The sequence below is a fragment of the Chrysochloris asiatica genome, unplaced genomic scaffold, assembly GCF_000296735.1.
Source record: "Chrysochloris asiatica unplaced genomic scaffold, ChrAsi1.0 scaffold00003, whole genome shotgun sequence".
NCBI classification, from domain to species: Eukaryota; Metazoa; Chordata; class Mammalia; order Afrosoricida; family Chrysochloridae; genus Chrysochloris; species Chrysochloris asiatica.
The window spans coordinates 4,436,128-4,451,762 of NW_006408521.1; the positions used below are offsets into that span (position 1 = coordinate 4,436,128).

The following is a 15,635-nucleotide window of genomic DNA, read 5'->3' on the forward strand; positions in this document are numbered from 1 at the left end:
AGGTAGGTCATGCTTTTCCAAAAAATGTATCCATGTCCTCTAGATTTTCACATTTGTTGAAGTATAGCTTTTCATAATATTGTTACTATTCTTTTTATTTCTATTGGTTCTGTTGTGACATCACTTATGTGTTTTCTTATGTGTGCTATTTGTGTATTCTCCCTCTTTTCTTTTATTAGGTTTGCAGCGGTTTGTCAATTTTATTCATTTCGAAGACCCACTTCTTGTCCTGTTTATTCTTTCTATAGTTTTTCTGTTTTCTATCTCATTTATTCCTGCTCTAATCTTTATTATTTCTTTTTTTTTCGTTGATTTTAGATTTACTTTTCTGGTCTGTTTCTAGTTGTTGGAGATGCTGTGTTAATTTTGATTCTTTCTTCTTTTTGGATGTGTGCATTTATTCCAATAAATTTTCCTCTCAGCACTCCTTTTGCTGTTTCTGAGAATTTAGTATGTTGTGTTTTCATTCTCATTTGTTTCTAGGGAACATTGTGAATTCACATTGTATTTCTTCTACTATTCAGTAGCTTTTAATCAGTGTTTTATTCAGTTTCCAAGTATTTGACATTATTTCTTTTGTCCTCCTATTGTTGATTTCTAATTTTATATCATTGTGATCTAAGAAGATGCTTTGTAGTATTTTGATGTTTGTAAATTTATGAATGCTTGTTTTGTGGTCTAAGATATGGCCTATTCTGGAGAATGTTCCATGTGTACTGGAAAAGAAATGTGTATTGTGCTGTTGTTGGGTTGAACACTGTGTACACATCTATGAGATAAATGGGCTGATTATGTTGTGTAGTTCTACTGTGCCTTTGTTGAATCTATTTCTGGTTGTTCTATCCTTTTTTTTTTGAAAGTTGTATATCAAAATCTCCCCCTATTATTGTAGATGTGTCTGTTTCTTCTAATCTATTAGAGTTTGCATTAAATATTTTGGAGCTCTTTTATTGGGAGCATAATTATTTATTATGGTTATGTCTTCTTGTTCTATTGACACTTTAATCATGAGATAATGTCAACCTTTATCTATTATACTGGGTTTTGCATTAGAGTTTATTTTATCATAGATTCGTTTTGCCACTCCTGCCTGTTTTTTTAATGCGATTAGCTTGGTATATATTTTTTTTACATCCTTTGACTTTTAGTCTATTTTTGTCTGTGTGTTTAAGGTGTGTCTCTTACAGACAGCATATTGAAGGATCTTTTTTTCTTATCCATTCTGCTACTCTCCATCTCTTAACTGATGCATTTAATCCGTTTACATTCAGTGTAATTATCAATAGGTATGAATTACCTGCTGTAATTATGTTTATTTGTTATTTTTTTGTGGTGCTACAGGTTGCTTTAAGGAGTTCTGGTAGCATAGTGGTTACGAATCAGGCTGTGAACCTTAAGGTCAGCAGTTTGAAACTACCAGCTGGTACCATGGGAGAAAGATAAGTCTTTCTGTTCCTGTAAAGATTTATAGCCTCGGAAACCCTATACAGGGTCACTATGAGTTGGAACCAACTCCATGGCACATAACCACCACCACCACCACCACAGGTTGCTTTGTTCTGCATTCCTTCCTGTGATGGTTTCATGTTTTTTTGTGTGTGTTCTTTTTTGTTAGTTTCTTCACAGTTTTAATGTTTCCATGTTCTTCTTGATTTTCATTTTCTTAGTATGTAGTAAAGTATTTGAGGTTACCCTATATTCTATTAACTTTTCCTACATTTACAACAGTCTGTTTTATCCTGCAATCTGCCTAACCACCTCACCATGTGGATCTCTGTTCCTATGTTTTCACCTTCTCTCACATTGTAATTGTTTTGATCATTGACTGACCTCCCAGGTCTTCTAAGTTCAATCTTGTAGTTTTGTTCTGTTCTGGACTCTTCTGTCTGCCAATTGAGATCTGGGTGGTGTTCCCATGTATGTCAATCACTGGATGTTATCTGTTCTTGTTGGTTCTCAATCCAAAGACTCACTAAGTTGTCTCTGGTAAATCCCTTGGCTTCTGTTTATCTGGGGATTTTTTATTACACCATCATATTTGATTGACAGCCTTGCTGGGTAGACGATTCTTGATTGGCAGCATTTTTTTCTGGGAGCATTTTTACCAGGAGATAAAAGAGATGTATAGGAAACTTCAAAGGGTAGCTCAATAAGACAAAGCCAAATATTATGATGAAATGTACAAAGAATTGGAGTTAGAAGACCAAAAGAGAAAACCAAGCTCAGCATTTTACAAACTGAAGGAACTGAAGAAAAAATTCAAGCCTCAACTTGAAATATGTTAGCATTGGACAGTGAATCACAAAGTCAGCAATTCAAACCCACCAGAAGCTCCCCAGAAACCCTATACAGGGTTGCTATGAGTTGGCACTGACTCACCATCATGTAACAGAAACAATTTGAACAATGCAGAAATTATCAAAAGAAGATAACAAGGAACACACACAAAGTCACTGTACCAAAAAGAAATGGCTGATGTTCAACCATTTCAAGGTTTAACATATAGATCAAGAGCCAATGATACTTAAGGGAGAAGCCCAAGGTGCACTGAAGGCATTGGTAAAGAACGAGGCTCTGGGAATTGCTGGAATACAAATAAAAATATTTCACTAAATTAATGCAGCACTGGAAACATTCATTCATCTGTACTAAGAAATTTGGAAGACAGCTACTTGGCCAATGTATTGGAAGAGGACCATATTTGCGCCATTTCCAGAGAGGTGACACAGTGGGATACATCAATCACCAGATATCATTAATATCATATAAAAGTAAAATTTTTCTAAAGATAACTCAAAAATGGCTACAACAGTACATTGATACAGAGCTGCCAGAAATTCATGCCAGATTAGGATGGGGGCTTGGAACAAAGGATATCATTGCTGATGTCAGATCGATCCTGGCCTAAAATAGAGAACACTAGAAAGATATTTACCTATGGTTTATTGACTATGCAAAGCTTTTCGACTGTGTGGATCATGAAAAGTTGTGGAAAACATTGTGGAGAATGAATATTCAGGAATACTTAATTGTGCTCATGAGGAATCTGTACGTAAACCAAAAGACAGTTGTTTGAACATAACAAGTTGATATTGAATGATTTAAAGTCATGAGAGGTTAATGCCAGGGTTACATTCTTTCACCATATGTATTCAATCTGTATGCTGAGCAAATAATTCAAGAAACTGGATTATATGAAGAAAAATGTACCTTTGGGATTGAAGGAAGAGTTATTAACAACCTGAAATATGCAGATGATACAACTCTGCATGTTGAAAGTGAAGAGGACCTAAAATACCTACTGATGAAGATCAAAGAGCACAGTCTTCAGTATCGGCTCCACCTCAGTGTAAACAAAACAAATATTCTCAATAAATTGCATCAAGGTAAGTGGAGAAAAGATTCAAGTTGTCAAAGACTTCATGAACCATCATGGAAGCAGCAGTCAAGATATCAAATGATGTGTTCCATTGGATACATTTGCTGCATAAGACCTCTTTAAAGTGTTCAAGATCAAAGATATAAGTTTGAGAACTGTGGTGCTCCTTCCCCAAACCATGGTATTTCAGTAGCCTCATATGCATGTAAAAGTTGAACAACGAATAAGGAAGGCCATAGAAGAATTGATGCATATGAGTTTTGGTGCTGGAGAAGAATATTAAAATAGTATGAACTGTCACACACACACACACAAATTGTTGGAAGAACAGCCAGAATGTTCCTTAGAAGCCAAAATGGCCATACTTCACATACTTCATCTCTCATATGTCAGACTTATTATTTACTACAAAACATCTGCCTTTACATTTCCATCTCTCACAATCAGTCCTGATTACAATTATTCACTATTCACACACCATTCTTGTCTCTTTTTGTTTGTTTTTAAAATATTTGAGTGTATGGGCCACACTCTCCTGTCTCTTGGCATGACTTATAGTTTTGTTGTTGTTGAAATCAGGACATATAAAATAGCATATTGTACCAAATCTTTCTTTCCCTCCCTCAAGAAGTGTTAGTGATGTTTTCCTGTATTTTTATGTAGTGACTTACTAAACTAGTCTATTCTTGTCTCAACTTGGTTCACCAATACAATGGAATGTCCACACAGTACTCAGACACCATGCTCACAGATATGGAGTTCAGTACGGAAGTTGTTGTTGTTGTTGCTGTTAAGTGCCGTTGAGTCAGTTTTAACCCATAGTGACCTGTATAGGGTTTCTGAGGAGCAGCTGGTGAGCTTGAACCACTGACCTTGCAGTTCAAATGGGTTTGCGGTCTGGTGCATTAACCCACAGCACCACACCAGGTTGTTATCAGGTTACAATTCAGTGTCAGAAGTGTCCAGGGTACAGTTCTTCCAGTCAGGACAGCCTCTTTCCAGGCATGCCTCCAGGTGGGTCTCTCCCTAGCCCTTGACCGTTTGACCTGGCCTCTGCCCTGTTCCAGTAATGTTACATAGCTCTTTTAGGGCTGCTAATAAATGCTTACAAGGCACACCAGTCCACCATAAGTTTCAACCCAAAGGTACTCAGATCAAACTCTGTAGGTCAGCAAAAATAGCTATGTTCTAGCTATTCTTCTTCCAACATAGACTTCCTCTCACCTAGATTATACATATCAGGGTTAACCTATTTCTGGAAAAAGACTTCATGCTTGGCAAAATAGATGGGTAGCAAAAAGAGAAAGATTCTCAACAAGATGAAATAACGCACAGGCAATGCCAGTGGCTCAAACATAGTTGTGAGGATGGTGCAAGACTGGAGGGTGTTTAGCTCTGTTTTGCACATAGTTACTATGAAATAGAGTTGACTTTAGAGCACCTGGGAGTCCTGGCGTGGTGCTCTGGTTTAATGCACTAGACTGCAAAGCCATTTGAACTGCAAAGTTGATGGTTCGAGCTCACCAACTGCTCCTCGGAAACCCTATACAGGGTTGCTGTGGGTTGGAATTGACTCAATGGCACTCAACAACAACAACAACTTTAATTATCAAACAGAACAACGCTGTCTGTAATAGGATCTTATCCATGCACCTACAAGGAAGACCACGTAATACCACTATTCAAATTTACACACCAGTCACTCAAGCCAATGATGATGAAATTGAAGGATTCAACCAACTTTTTCATTCTGAAATCAAACACACAATCGAGATGTAGTCATAATTACTTGTTATTGGAATGAAAGTTTGGAAACAAAGAGGAAGGATCAGTATTTGGATAATCTAGCCTTGGTTATAGAAATGATGCTGGAGACCACTTGATAGAATTTTGCAAGATCAATGACTTCTTCATGGCAAATTCCTTTTTTTAACAACATAAAAGATGATTATACACATGGACCTCACCAGATGGAAAATACAGAAATCTAATCGACTTCATCTGTGGAAAGATATGGTGGAAAAGCTCCATATCATCGTCAAAACAAGATTAGGGGCAGACTGTGGAAAGACCATTAATTGCTCCTATACAGATTCAGGAGAATAGACTTGATGGCTGTGGGTTTTGTTTTTGTTTTTGTTTTTAGTCCTAGGGTTGCTATGAGTTAAAATCAATTTTACAGCAATAGTTTTCTAGCCTAGATAGTAAGGAGCATGAGCCCTGTAATGGTGCAATGGTTAAGTGCTTACCTGACAACAGAAATGTCTAACAATCTGCTGTGTAAAAATTGCAAACAAGGAAACTTTATAGGGCAATTCCACTCTATAATATGAGTTGTAATGAACTTGATAATACATGCAAAAACTATGGCACCAACCATCCCTTCCAAAGCACTCTCCTCAGCTGCGTTCCAAATGTTATTGCATTGACAACACAGAATTCACACACCATGCCCACAGTTACAGAGTTTATTGGAGTAGCCAACAGGTTATATTTTGGCATAAAAATGTTTAGAGTTCTGTTCTTTGAGTCAAGATAGCCTCTCCTTTGCTTGCCCATACGTAGGTCTCACTCTGTTCCTCAGTCCCTTGGCCTGACCTCTGCTCTATTCTAGCAGTATTCATTCTCTTTTAGGGTTATTGATAAATGCCCACAGGGAACACGATTCCACAATAAACCTCAGCCTGAATGCCTTTGTTTCTAGCTCTGTGGATCAGCAAACCTACCTCTCCTAATTAAGTGCCTGGAGGCACCTCACTAGGTAAACACACCTCCTGCCCAAAGTTCCTCTTTACTTGCTCTGTGGGCTGGGAAGTCCTCCTCTGTGGCTTGTGTTCTGGCTTCAGTTCTACTGCTGCCCCTCTACCATTCCTGTGGTGTCACAGTTTTCTGTCCTGGGTGAGGAGGTACAATGTGTAGGAACTTGAGGGTTTAAAAGACATGTTCCTTACTTGCCACTTCTTTGCTGATAGTGAGATTCTCCCTTGTGCTTTTGAAATAGCTCAATTTATACTCACGTTAGAGTTCCACATTCTTATTCTCGGTTAACAATCATTCACAACTGAATCATATTACCCTCTCAGTATCTTCCCACTCTTCTCTTACCCAGACCCCTCAGAAAACAGTCCTTCAGTGTGAGATGTAAAGACTAAGGCTAGAAAAGACATATTAAATCATTTAATATGCCCAGCATAGATCAACATATCCTATAGAAAGTTTCCCTTGATAGTGCAGATGGTTACAGCCAGTGGCTGCTAATTAAATTGTTGACAGTTCAAGTCCACCCAGAGGCAGATCAGAAAAATGGCTTGAAGAACTATTTTTAAAAAACCCAACAAACTAGCCAATGAAAACCCATGGAGCATAGTCCCACTCTGATACACATGGTGTCACCCTAAATAAGAAGCAATTCAACAGGACTAGTAAAGAAAAACAAAAAGAATCCTAGAAAAGGTGACACAAAAGACTAATTTTAATAAATTTCTATCAGACTGTTTCTTTCTCTAATTACAAACAGTTCTCCAATCCCACTAATTTGCAAGCAATGACTTTACTGCTTGTTTCAGTGATCAGGAGTATAACTTGTTCACAGACTGGATTAAATATATTCTCCTTTGCAGGAACAAGTTTTAGATTATTGCTTGAGATTTGTTTTGATATGGGTGATCTTTTCTTAGCTCAGTGTGTGTGTGGTGGGGGGGAGGGGAGTCTTCTTGTAAACTAGCTGGTCTGTGGTTTGGAAAGTATTTCTAAGGAAGTCATCAGGCTCCTCTTACTTGATTTCCATGCAAATCTGTACTTTAGAGCACCCTTAGGCTTCCATTTTAACACTTTTAAATTGGAAAGATTTCCAGAGCATTCCAGTTGATGGTAGCATGCCTATCTCCATAGACAACATCACTCATTGAACTGAGGTTGTAGAGTTGGTGGTAAGAATTATGACCTTTTTCCCTCTGAGTGATGCTTCTGCTTTAGGAGTAGAGCCGTGGGTAGGGCCATCAACCTCTGTTTTTCTTGGCATGGAATCTCTGGTGTCTTTACAGCATGGAATTTCCACTGTACAAATGAGCTCACATGGGGGCAACAGAACCCTGAGATTCTGACAATGCTGATCCTAAGATAGTGTCTTAGACATAAAACTATGGAAAGTTGAAATAAGGAAGTCTTTAACCTCTTGGCCTAACTTACTTTAATTTAGTTTCTATAACAAGTAACTGGAGTAACAGTGTGAATTCTTTGTGTCCTCACTTCCTGGGAACTTACTGAATGCTTGATTACAACCTATACTCTTGTTTACAAGATTGGATTTGAGTTTCCAACACTATTGGCTGTAGGCTCAGAAGGAAAGAGTAGGTTAGGGTTTAAATGCCTGCCACACACTCTTTGCCAATTTTGGAGACTATTAGGAGAGTTTGTGAATAAAATTGTTTCATTTACTATATGCTATTAGAATCATTTCCAAAGAAAAATTATTTGTTTAAAAAAAATAATGCGATGCCTGCTCCTCTGGGGGAGCATGTGCAAAAAGATTCTCACATTGACATTCCAGTATTGGGACTCAGAACTCCAATTTAAAATTTAATAATTATATTAAGTTTTATAATAGAAAGAAAAATACTATCCGTTTTACAGAATTTGGTTAAATATTCAAAAGAATGAGAAAGATAATTTATATGGTGAATTTTGTTTTTGAAATATATTTATTAAAGACAAACGACCTTAATTTATGTTAAGGGACAGTGCCCATTTAAATATTTGTGTTTTTGTTATTAAGTGTTGCCAAGTCAGTTCTAACTCACAGCAATTCTGAACCTGTCAATCTTTGTGGGAACAAATAGCCTCATCTTTCTCCCATGGAGCAGTTAATAGGCTCGTACTACTGACCATGTAAGGAGCTCTGGTAGCGTAGTGGTTACGAATCGGGCTGCGAACCTTAAGGTCAGCGGTTCGAAACTACCAGCCGCTCCGCGGGAGAAAGATGAGGCTTTCTACTCCCGTAAAGATTTACACCCTCGGAAACCCTGTACAGGGTCGCTATGGGTCGGACCCGACTCGATGGCACTTAACAACAACAACTACTGACCATGTGGTTCACAATCCAGTGCTTATCCTGCTGAGCCACAGTGCTCCCCCAATTTAAATACATGGATAAAATATTTATCCATTATGCTTGTAAATTAGAATTGATATTGCCTGCCATTTAGCAAAATGTGATATAGTATTCCCAGTTATTTCAATTTTTGCAGATTTTTCAATTCAATATATTAAAATGTACTAAGATGAGTTAATTGAAGTGTTAACCATTTTTAATTAATTAACTGTGAAACATACATTTAAAGAAAGTTTAAGAAAATTGTGTTAATAAATTAAGAGTAATAGGAACATATTGGAAAACAAGTTAGTCATAAAACACTAAAATGTAATAACATTGACATAGTAATAAAAACAGATTAAAATAAGTGGCTACAAAGAATAACAATTTTGCTTATTTTCAATGTTCAGATAATCAATATAAAATGTTATTTTTATTTTTCTGTAAAGGCCACGTGTGTTTCTTTTTTTATTTTTAATCTGTTATTTTTTAATCATCTTAAACATTATGATTACAGAATTTACAAATTTATGCTGATATCTCCTCTACCTTATTCCTTGTAATAATTTGGCCAAAGCACATCACTAATCACAAACGTACAACAATTCAACCATTTTAATTGCTTTTGAATAGCTGTTTAAAGACATTCTGAATAACAACTTAGTAAAGAATTTAAAAGCAAAGTTCAGCTTGCTACTATAGCTCACTATGTTGACTTTTAAAAGCATCTGACCTTATGGATAAAACGTGGTAAGTGTGAAATATTCTTTATTTAATCCCATACACAAACCACACTGAAAGGCTTCTTGTTAAGTAAAAGGCAACATTTTAGATACAGGGAATTTTAATTTGATTAACATTTAAAAGCAAAAAAGATAAAGTGGCCATTTCTACCTTATCTCCCACCCTTGCATTTGAACAGGGTGATGAATACATATTGAAACAGGATGAGACTTGTTGTTCCATAAGGCAGTGAAAATATTTCTCCAGTATTTAAATATATTCATATAATCAGTTATACAAATCTAAATACAAAATCAACGTCCTATCTGTCATGAGATGGCATTCACCATCTTTGTGAATAACTGAATATTACCAATACAACCCAGCCTCAAGTCTAAATGTATCGTAGGGAAAAGCAGCCATAACACCTACTATCAAATTTTTAAAAGTCTGATCATTGTCATTTAACTATATCCAATCTTTTATTTAATTTAGGACTGTCCAAAAAAAACCCACAAAAAACTCTATCAGCCATTCATGATCTGAATGCGGGTGTATGACTCAATTTAAATATGGTACATGTAAAAAAAAAAACGTCACAAGACATTCCTAATTTGTAATAAATAAAGTAATGGCCAATTATTACTCATTAATAGATTTCTTGAGATAAGCTATCAAGTCTGCCCTTTCTGCCTTCTTCTTAATGCCAGCGAAGATCATTTTTGGTCCAGGGATATACTTCTTAGGATTCTCCCTATACTCCATCAGTGTGTCCTTTCCCCAGGTGATGCCTTTGCTCTTATTGACATCTGTGTAAGAGAATCCAGGGGCCTGACCAGTCTTCCGCCCAAACAAGCCATGCAGATTTTGCCCAGTCTTGTGCTTACCTCCCCTTTCCTCAGTGTGGCACTGGGCACACTGCTGAACAAAAATGTTCTTGCCCTTCTAAACATCACCCATTTTTATTTCCGCTGAGGCTGCCGGGGCCCAGTGCTCACCACTGTCCTGTTAGGCAAGACACAAAGGTAACCGCTCCGAAGCCGGATGGCCCGCTCTCACAGATGTTTCTTAATATTTTCGTTTCTTAAGAGATATTTAATATAATTTTGAATATTCCAAAAATATAGTAAACCTTGTATGTTTGGGATTTTAAAAATACTACTGCAATTTTTTTTTTTACTATTGAATTTCATTTTCAATTTGACCTGATTTGTGATATGTTGTATGATATCATTAGCAAAAGAATCTATGGTATCGTGCTTTAGATTAAAATAGCAATTAAAACAATCAACCTAACAAACAACAAATAAAAATGTATGTTTGTTGTTGTTGTTTGCCGTGGAGTCACTACCAACTCACAGTGACCCTGTACAGGGGTTCCAAGGCTATAAAGCTTTACGGGAGCAGAAAGCCTCATCTTTCTTCCTCAGAACAGCTGCTAGTTTCGAACTACTGACTGTGAGATTAGCAGCCCGATTCGTGACCACTATACTACCAAAGCTAGTTCCTCTGAATGATCGGAGTCCAGAAATTCAAGTTGGTTGGGAATGTGGTTAGTGCTCATAAATAGCTATCAGTGGTATAACACAGAATGCGTCCTTGTTAGGTGCTGTTGAGTTCACACTCATAGAATGAAACAATGCTCAGTTCTGCCCCATCCTCACAGTTGTTCTGTTTGACCCCATTGCCACTGCCACTATGTCAATCCTTTTTGTTTGTGTGTTTGTTTAACCAAGCATGATATTACTTTTTCAGGGATTGGTCCTCTCTCACAATATATCCAAAGTATGAGAGACAACATATTTCCATTGTTGCTTCCAAGGTGCAATTAAGCAGTACTTTTCCAAAAAAAAAAAAAAATCCATTTGTTCATCTGTCATTTAATAGTATATTCAGTATTCTTTGGCTCTATTCAGATGCATCTATTTTTCTCCATCCTTCTTTATTTATCGTGTAGCCTTAGCATGCATAAGCTGCTTCCACTTTTGTGTAACATTGAGCTGGTTCCAACTCATAGCAACCCTGTATAGGGTTTCCAAGGCTTTAAATCTTCGCAGGACCAGAAAGCCTCATCTTTCTCTCTTGTAGATGGTGGCAGGCTTGAACTGTGGACCTTGTGGTTTTCATTCCAGTGCTTATTGTGGTGGCAGTGGTTTTTGTGCCTTGTTGTTGTTTTTAGGGGCCATCGAGTCGGTACCAACCCATAGCGACCTTATGCACAGCAGAACGAAACACTGCCCGATCCTGGGCCAACCTCACTACTCTTTCCACACTTGAGTCCATAGATGCTGCCACTTGGCCAATCCATCTCATTGGGGGTCTTCCTCTTTTTCTCTGACTCTCCACCTTACCAAACATGATATCCTTCTCCAGTGACTGGTCCCTCCTGACAATATTTCCAAAGTATAAGAGACGAAGTTTGGCCATCTTCACCTCCAAGGAGCACTCTGGCTGTACTTCTTCCAAAATGGATCTATTAGTTCTTTTGGCAGCCAATGGCACTTTCAATATTCTCCTCCAACACCATAATTTAAAGGCATCAATTCTCCTACGGACTTCCTTATTCACTGTCCAGCTTTCACATGCATATGAGGTTATTGAAAACACCATGGCTTGGGTCAGGCACACCTTAGTCCTCAAACTGACATCTCTGCTCTTCAACACTTTAAAAAATTTCTGTGCAGCAGATTTGATTTATTGACTGCTGCTTCCATGAATGTTGATAGTTGATCTATAGATTTTGTCTTCATCAGTAGGTAGCTCAAATCCTCCTCCCTTCCAATAAACAAAGTTGTTTCTTCTGCATATAACAGGTTGTTGATGAATCTTCTTACAATCCTAATGTCACATTCTTCTTCAAGTAATCTAGCATTTTAGATTATTTGCTGAACAAACTGATTGAATAAGTTTTGTGAAAAGATGCACCCTGACTAACATCTTTCTTGATTTTAAACTATTTAGTAATCCCATGTTCTGTTTGAATGACTGCCTGGTGGTTAATGTCCAGGTTCTACATACACACAATTAAATTTTCTGGAATTCCCATTTTTTTTACATAGTTTGTTATGATCCACATAGTTTAAAGCATTGCCTAGTCAATAAAGCATAAATAATCATCTTTCTGGTATTTTCTGCTTTCAGCCAGGATCCATTTGAAGTCAACAATTATATTCCTCATTCCACATCAAAAATGTAGTAAGAATATAATATGGTGACCAGTGACTCTAACTGAGCAGTTTAAAACTGGAGGCACTCATGTAAAGCATAAGAATGAGAGGACCAACATGTATTCCCAGGATATGAAAGGTCAGGATGTAAATAGTTTTAAAGAATTTGTCAAGATATAAACACTTTGTTTCTGGAAAAAAATGTGTTCATATATATGTATATATAAAGATATAAATTATGTATGACTGACTTCATACAATTATGTATAACCACATCATAAATTTGACCAACTGCCTCTTGGTCTATATGCAGGTTCCATGTAAACATAATTAAACATTCTGGAGTTCTCATTTTTCTTAATGTTATCCAGAGTTTATCACGTATTATGTTATATGTGCTAATATGTACTCTATTATACATGATAGTAGTCATGAACACAGTTTTTCCAGTAAAAAAAATGTTTACATCATGACACATTCCTCCAAAACTACTTATATCCTGACCTGGGTCATGACACCAGTGACCTATATGGTAACTTATGCCTTCATAGCCAAATGGCTTACCTTTACATCCCAAAGAACTTCAAGCTGAGACTGATCTATGACCAGTCACTAACTCTTCCTTTTCCTTAAACAGAACCTTAATGGAGTGCTCTATGTCCATTTAGCATTGCTGGGCTTGAGTTTCTCTACCTAGCTGGAATCCTGTTGTGGGACTTTGGGTTAATGAGCTGGACTACAAAGTTGGTTTGAACCCAAGGTTGGTGGTTCAAGCTCATCTGCCACTCCTTGGAAACCCTATACAGAGTCTCTATAAAGTGGAACTGACTCAATGTCACTTAACAACAACAACAGCTTGAGCTGCAGTAATCTTTAGTAAGAATCTTCCTTTTTTACTCCTTACAAAGTATATGATTTTCTTCTTTGACATTTCTGGTGTCACTGAAAAGTCATTATCTTTCACTATCCCTAGAGCATTGAGGATAGGAGCACTATCCGTGTTGAGTTATTTTTGCACCTCCAGTTCTAAGAATTCTCTGGAATACTTTAAGGTTATGGAAAAAGAAAACAAAAATGCTCCAATTCAAGATCACTCCCTTGTGTTGATAACTCTTTGAGTTTTGTTGTAGATTTATTTTGGTTTTTGGAAGTGGAAGTTCATTTCTTTTAATGGGAATCATAAAATGGGAAATGTCGTATATAAAGGAGATTTTGAACTCTCTGCTGGGATTCCTACTCAATACATGAATAAATATTATGATGCTAGTCAAACAACACTGGGATGAATTCATCAACTCCCCAAGCATGGAGATTAGATCTTTCAGCCAATATCCATCTGAAATCAGCCATGATATCCATCATTCGACATAAAAAAAATATAGTAAGAATATAATAAGGTGACAAAGTGACTTGGCAGCATCTGAATAACCCAGTCTGCACTAGATCAATGGTGTGGCTTCTACTATCTTATTGTGCATCAGTTGTACCCTCAAAATGTACTAATCAGTTTGCCGTCGAGTTGCTACTGCACAACTTTGGACTCTATAGAACCAAACTTTGGCTAGGTTGGAATGAACTATGTTGTGCCTGAACAGAACTTAAAGACCTACTTTAGCTGAACTCTGTTTACCAGCTAATATACCCATAGTAAGAGCTCAGTGCTCTCAGTCGGTGTTGCATTTGCTTGACCACTTACGAGCAGTACTCACAACTCAGGGAGAACTTGAAGGTGCTATAGAACATGTAGAAATATTAACCAAATATGTACAAATTGCCCTGAATGACAGTGCACATGGGCTTTAAGACCAATACCAAAATAGTATTGATGAGAAAAGTCATGTTTCAAACTAGAATGACCCTTGAAAAGGGGTATGTCTGTCATAATGCAATTTGATTTTTGAGTCTATATTCTTGACAATGACATGGCTAACATTACACTCTATGTTAATTATATATATATATGTAATGTGTAGTGGCTTGCCTTAAAAATCCTGGTTCATCCTTAACTGAAATTGTAAATAATTGGTTTTCCCTTTGGTGGTTATGGTGGAAACAAATTGCTACCTTGTTATGAAATCTTTATATTCCTTTTAATTGTCATTATTATAACTACAAAATGCTGTTTTGTATTAGTTCAGTGAATTTTAGTCATCAAATACTGGACTTAAAGTCATCGGATTCTTCACATACACTTGTGCCAGTTTCATAGACTTTTTCCGATGATCGTGTTCTTTAATCACTGCCCATTGTCACCTTGATTATGTTTCTTCTGGACGTCTATCATTTTGTTCTGAGAAATGTTTCTTGATTGTGACCTTGTCCATTAAGATGTCCCCCAAGAAAACTCCTCGCCATGATAGTAAGCCTATTAGTTCAGTAAGATAAATACATTTAGTTTATTAACCAAAACGTATGAAGAACTTGAAAAGTTCTTGCAGAATCCACTCTGTTGTGGGTGATCAGTGCCACCTGGCACAGGCTTGATAAAAAGGGAAAAATGTAAGTATAAAAGTTTCAAAATGTAGGCACTTCTGTCAGATACAAGAATGATGAGGCAAACATGCATCTCCAGGTAACAAAAGGTTGGGATGTAAACTCTTTAGGAATTATGTGTCAAGATGTAAACAATTAGTTCCTAAAAAACAAACAGTATTTATGACTACAAACATGTATGTTGTTGTTGTTAAGTGGAGAGAGTTCTGACCCATATGACCCTATATAAGGTTTCCAAAAAGCAGCTGGTGAGATTGAACCACAAACCTTGTTGTTCAAACTGACCTTGCGGTCCAGTGCTTAACCTACAGCACACAGCAGGACTCCTATCATGTATAACTGATGACAATTACATATAACCTAGCCTACTGGTATCACTCACTCACTGGCTGGCCTTCACATGTCAAAGGACTTCATTCTGAAGTTGGTCTTATCTATGACCAGTCATTAACCCCTATGTTGATTTTGTTCTTATGTTTATAGGCCTCTGTCTCCACTTCAATGATGCAGTACTTTGTGTTTTCACTTAGTGTTGCCCAGATTAATCTGTATTATGCCTCAGTAAAATTATTTTTCTATTATTCCTAACAAAGTAAAAACTTTTCTTCTTTGACATGACCTATTACAATGAGGAACAATGGATAAAATCTGGGTCCTAGACCTAATTACTAAATTTAAAATGTAGTTCTCATTAGGAGGTCAGAGTTATTCCAAGTCTAAAAATTTTAAAATGCTTTAATATTATGTTTTAAATGCATTTGTTTTAAAAATAAATATATAA

The 15,635-nt window shown here is 36.8% G+C and overlaps 1 pseudogene; it reads right to left on the minus strand.

Annotated features, from left to right (window-relative positions):
* Positions 1 to 9,836: 9,836 nt before the first annotated feature.
* LOC102826028 lies at positions 9,837 to 10,154 on the minus strand (annotated as a pseudogene).
* Between the last annotated feature and the right edge of the window lie 5,481 nt (positions 10,155 to 15,635).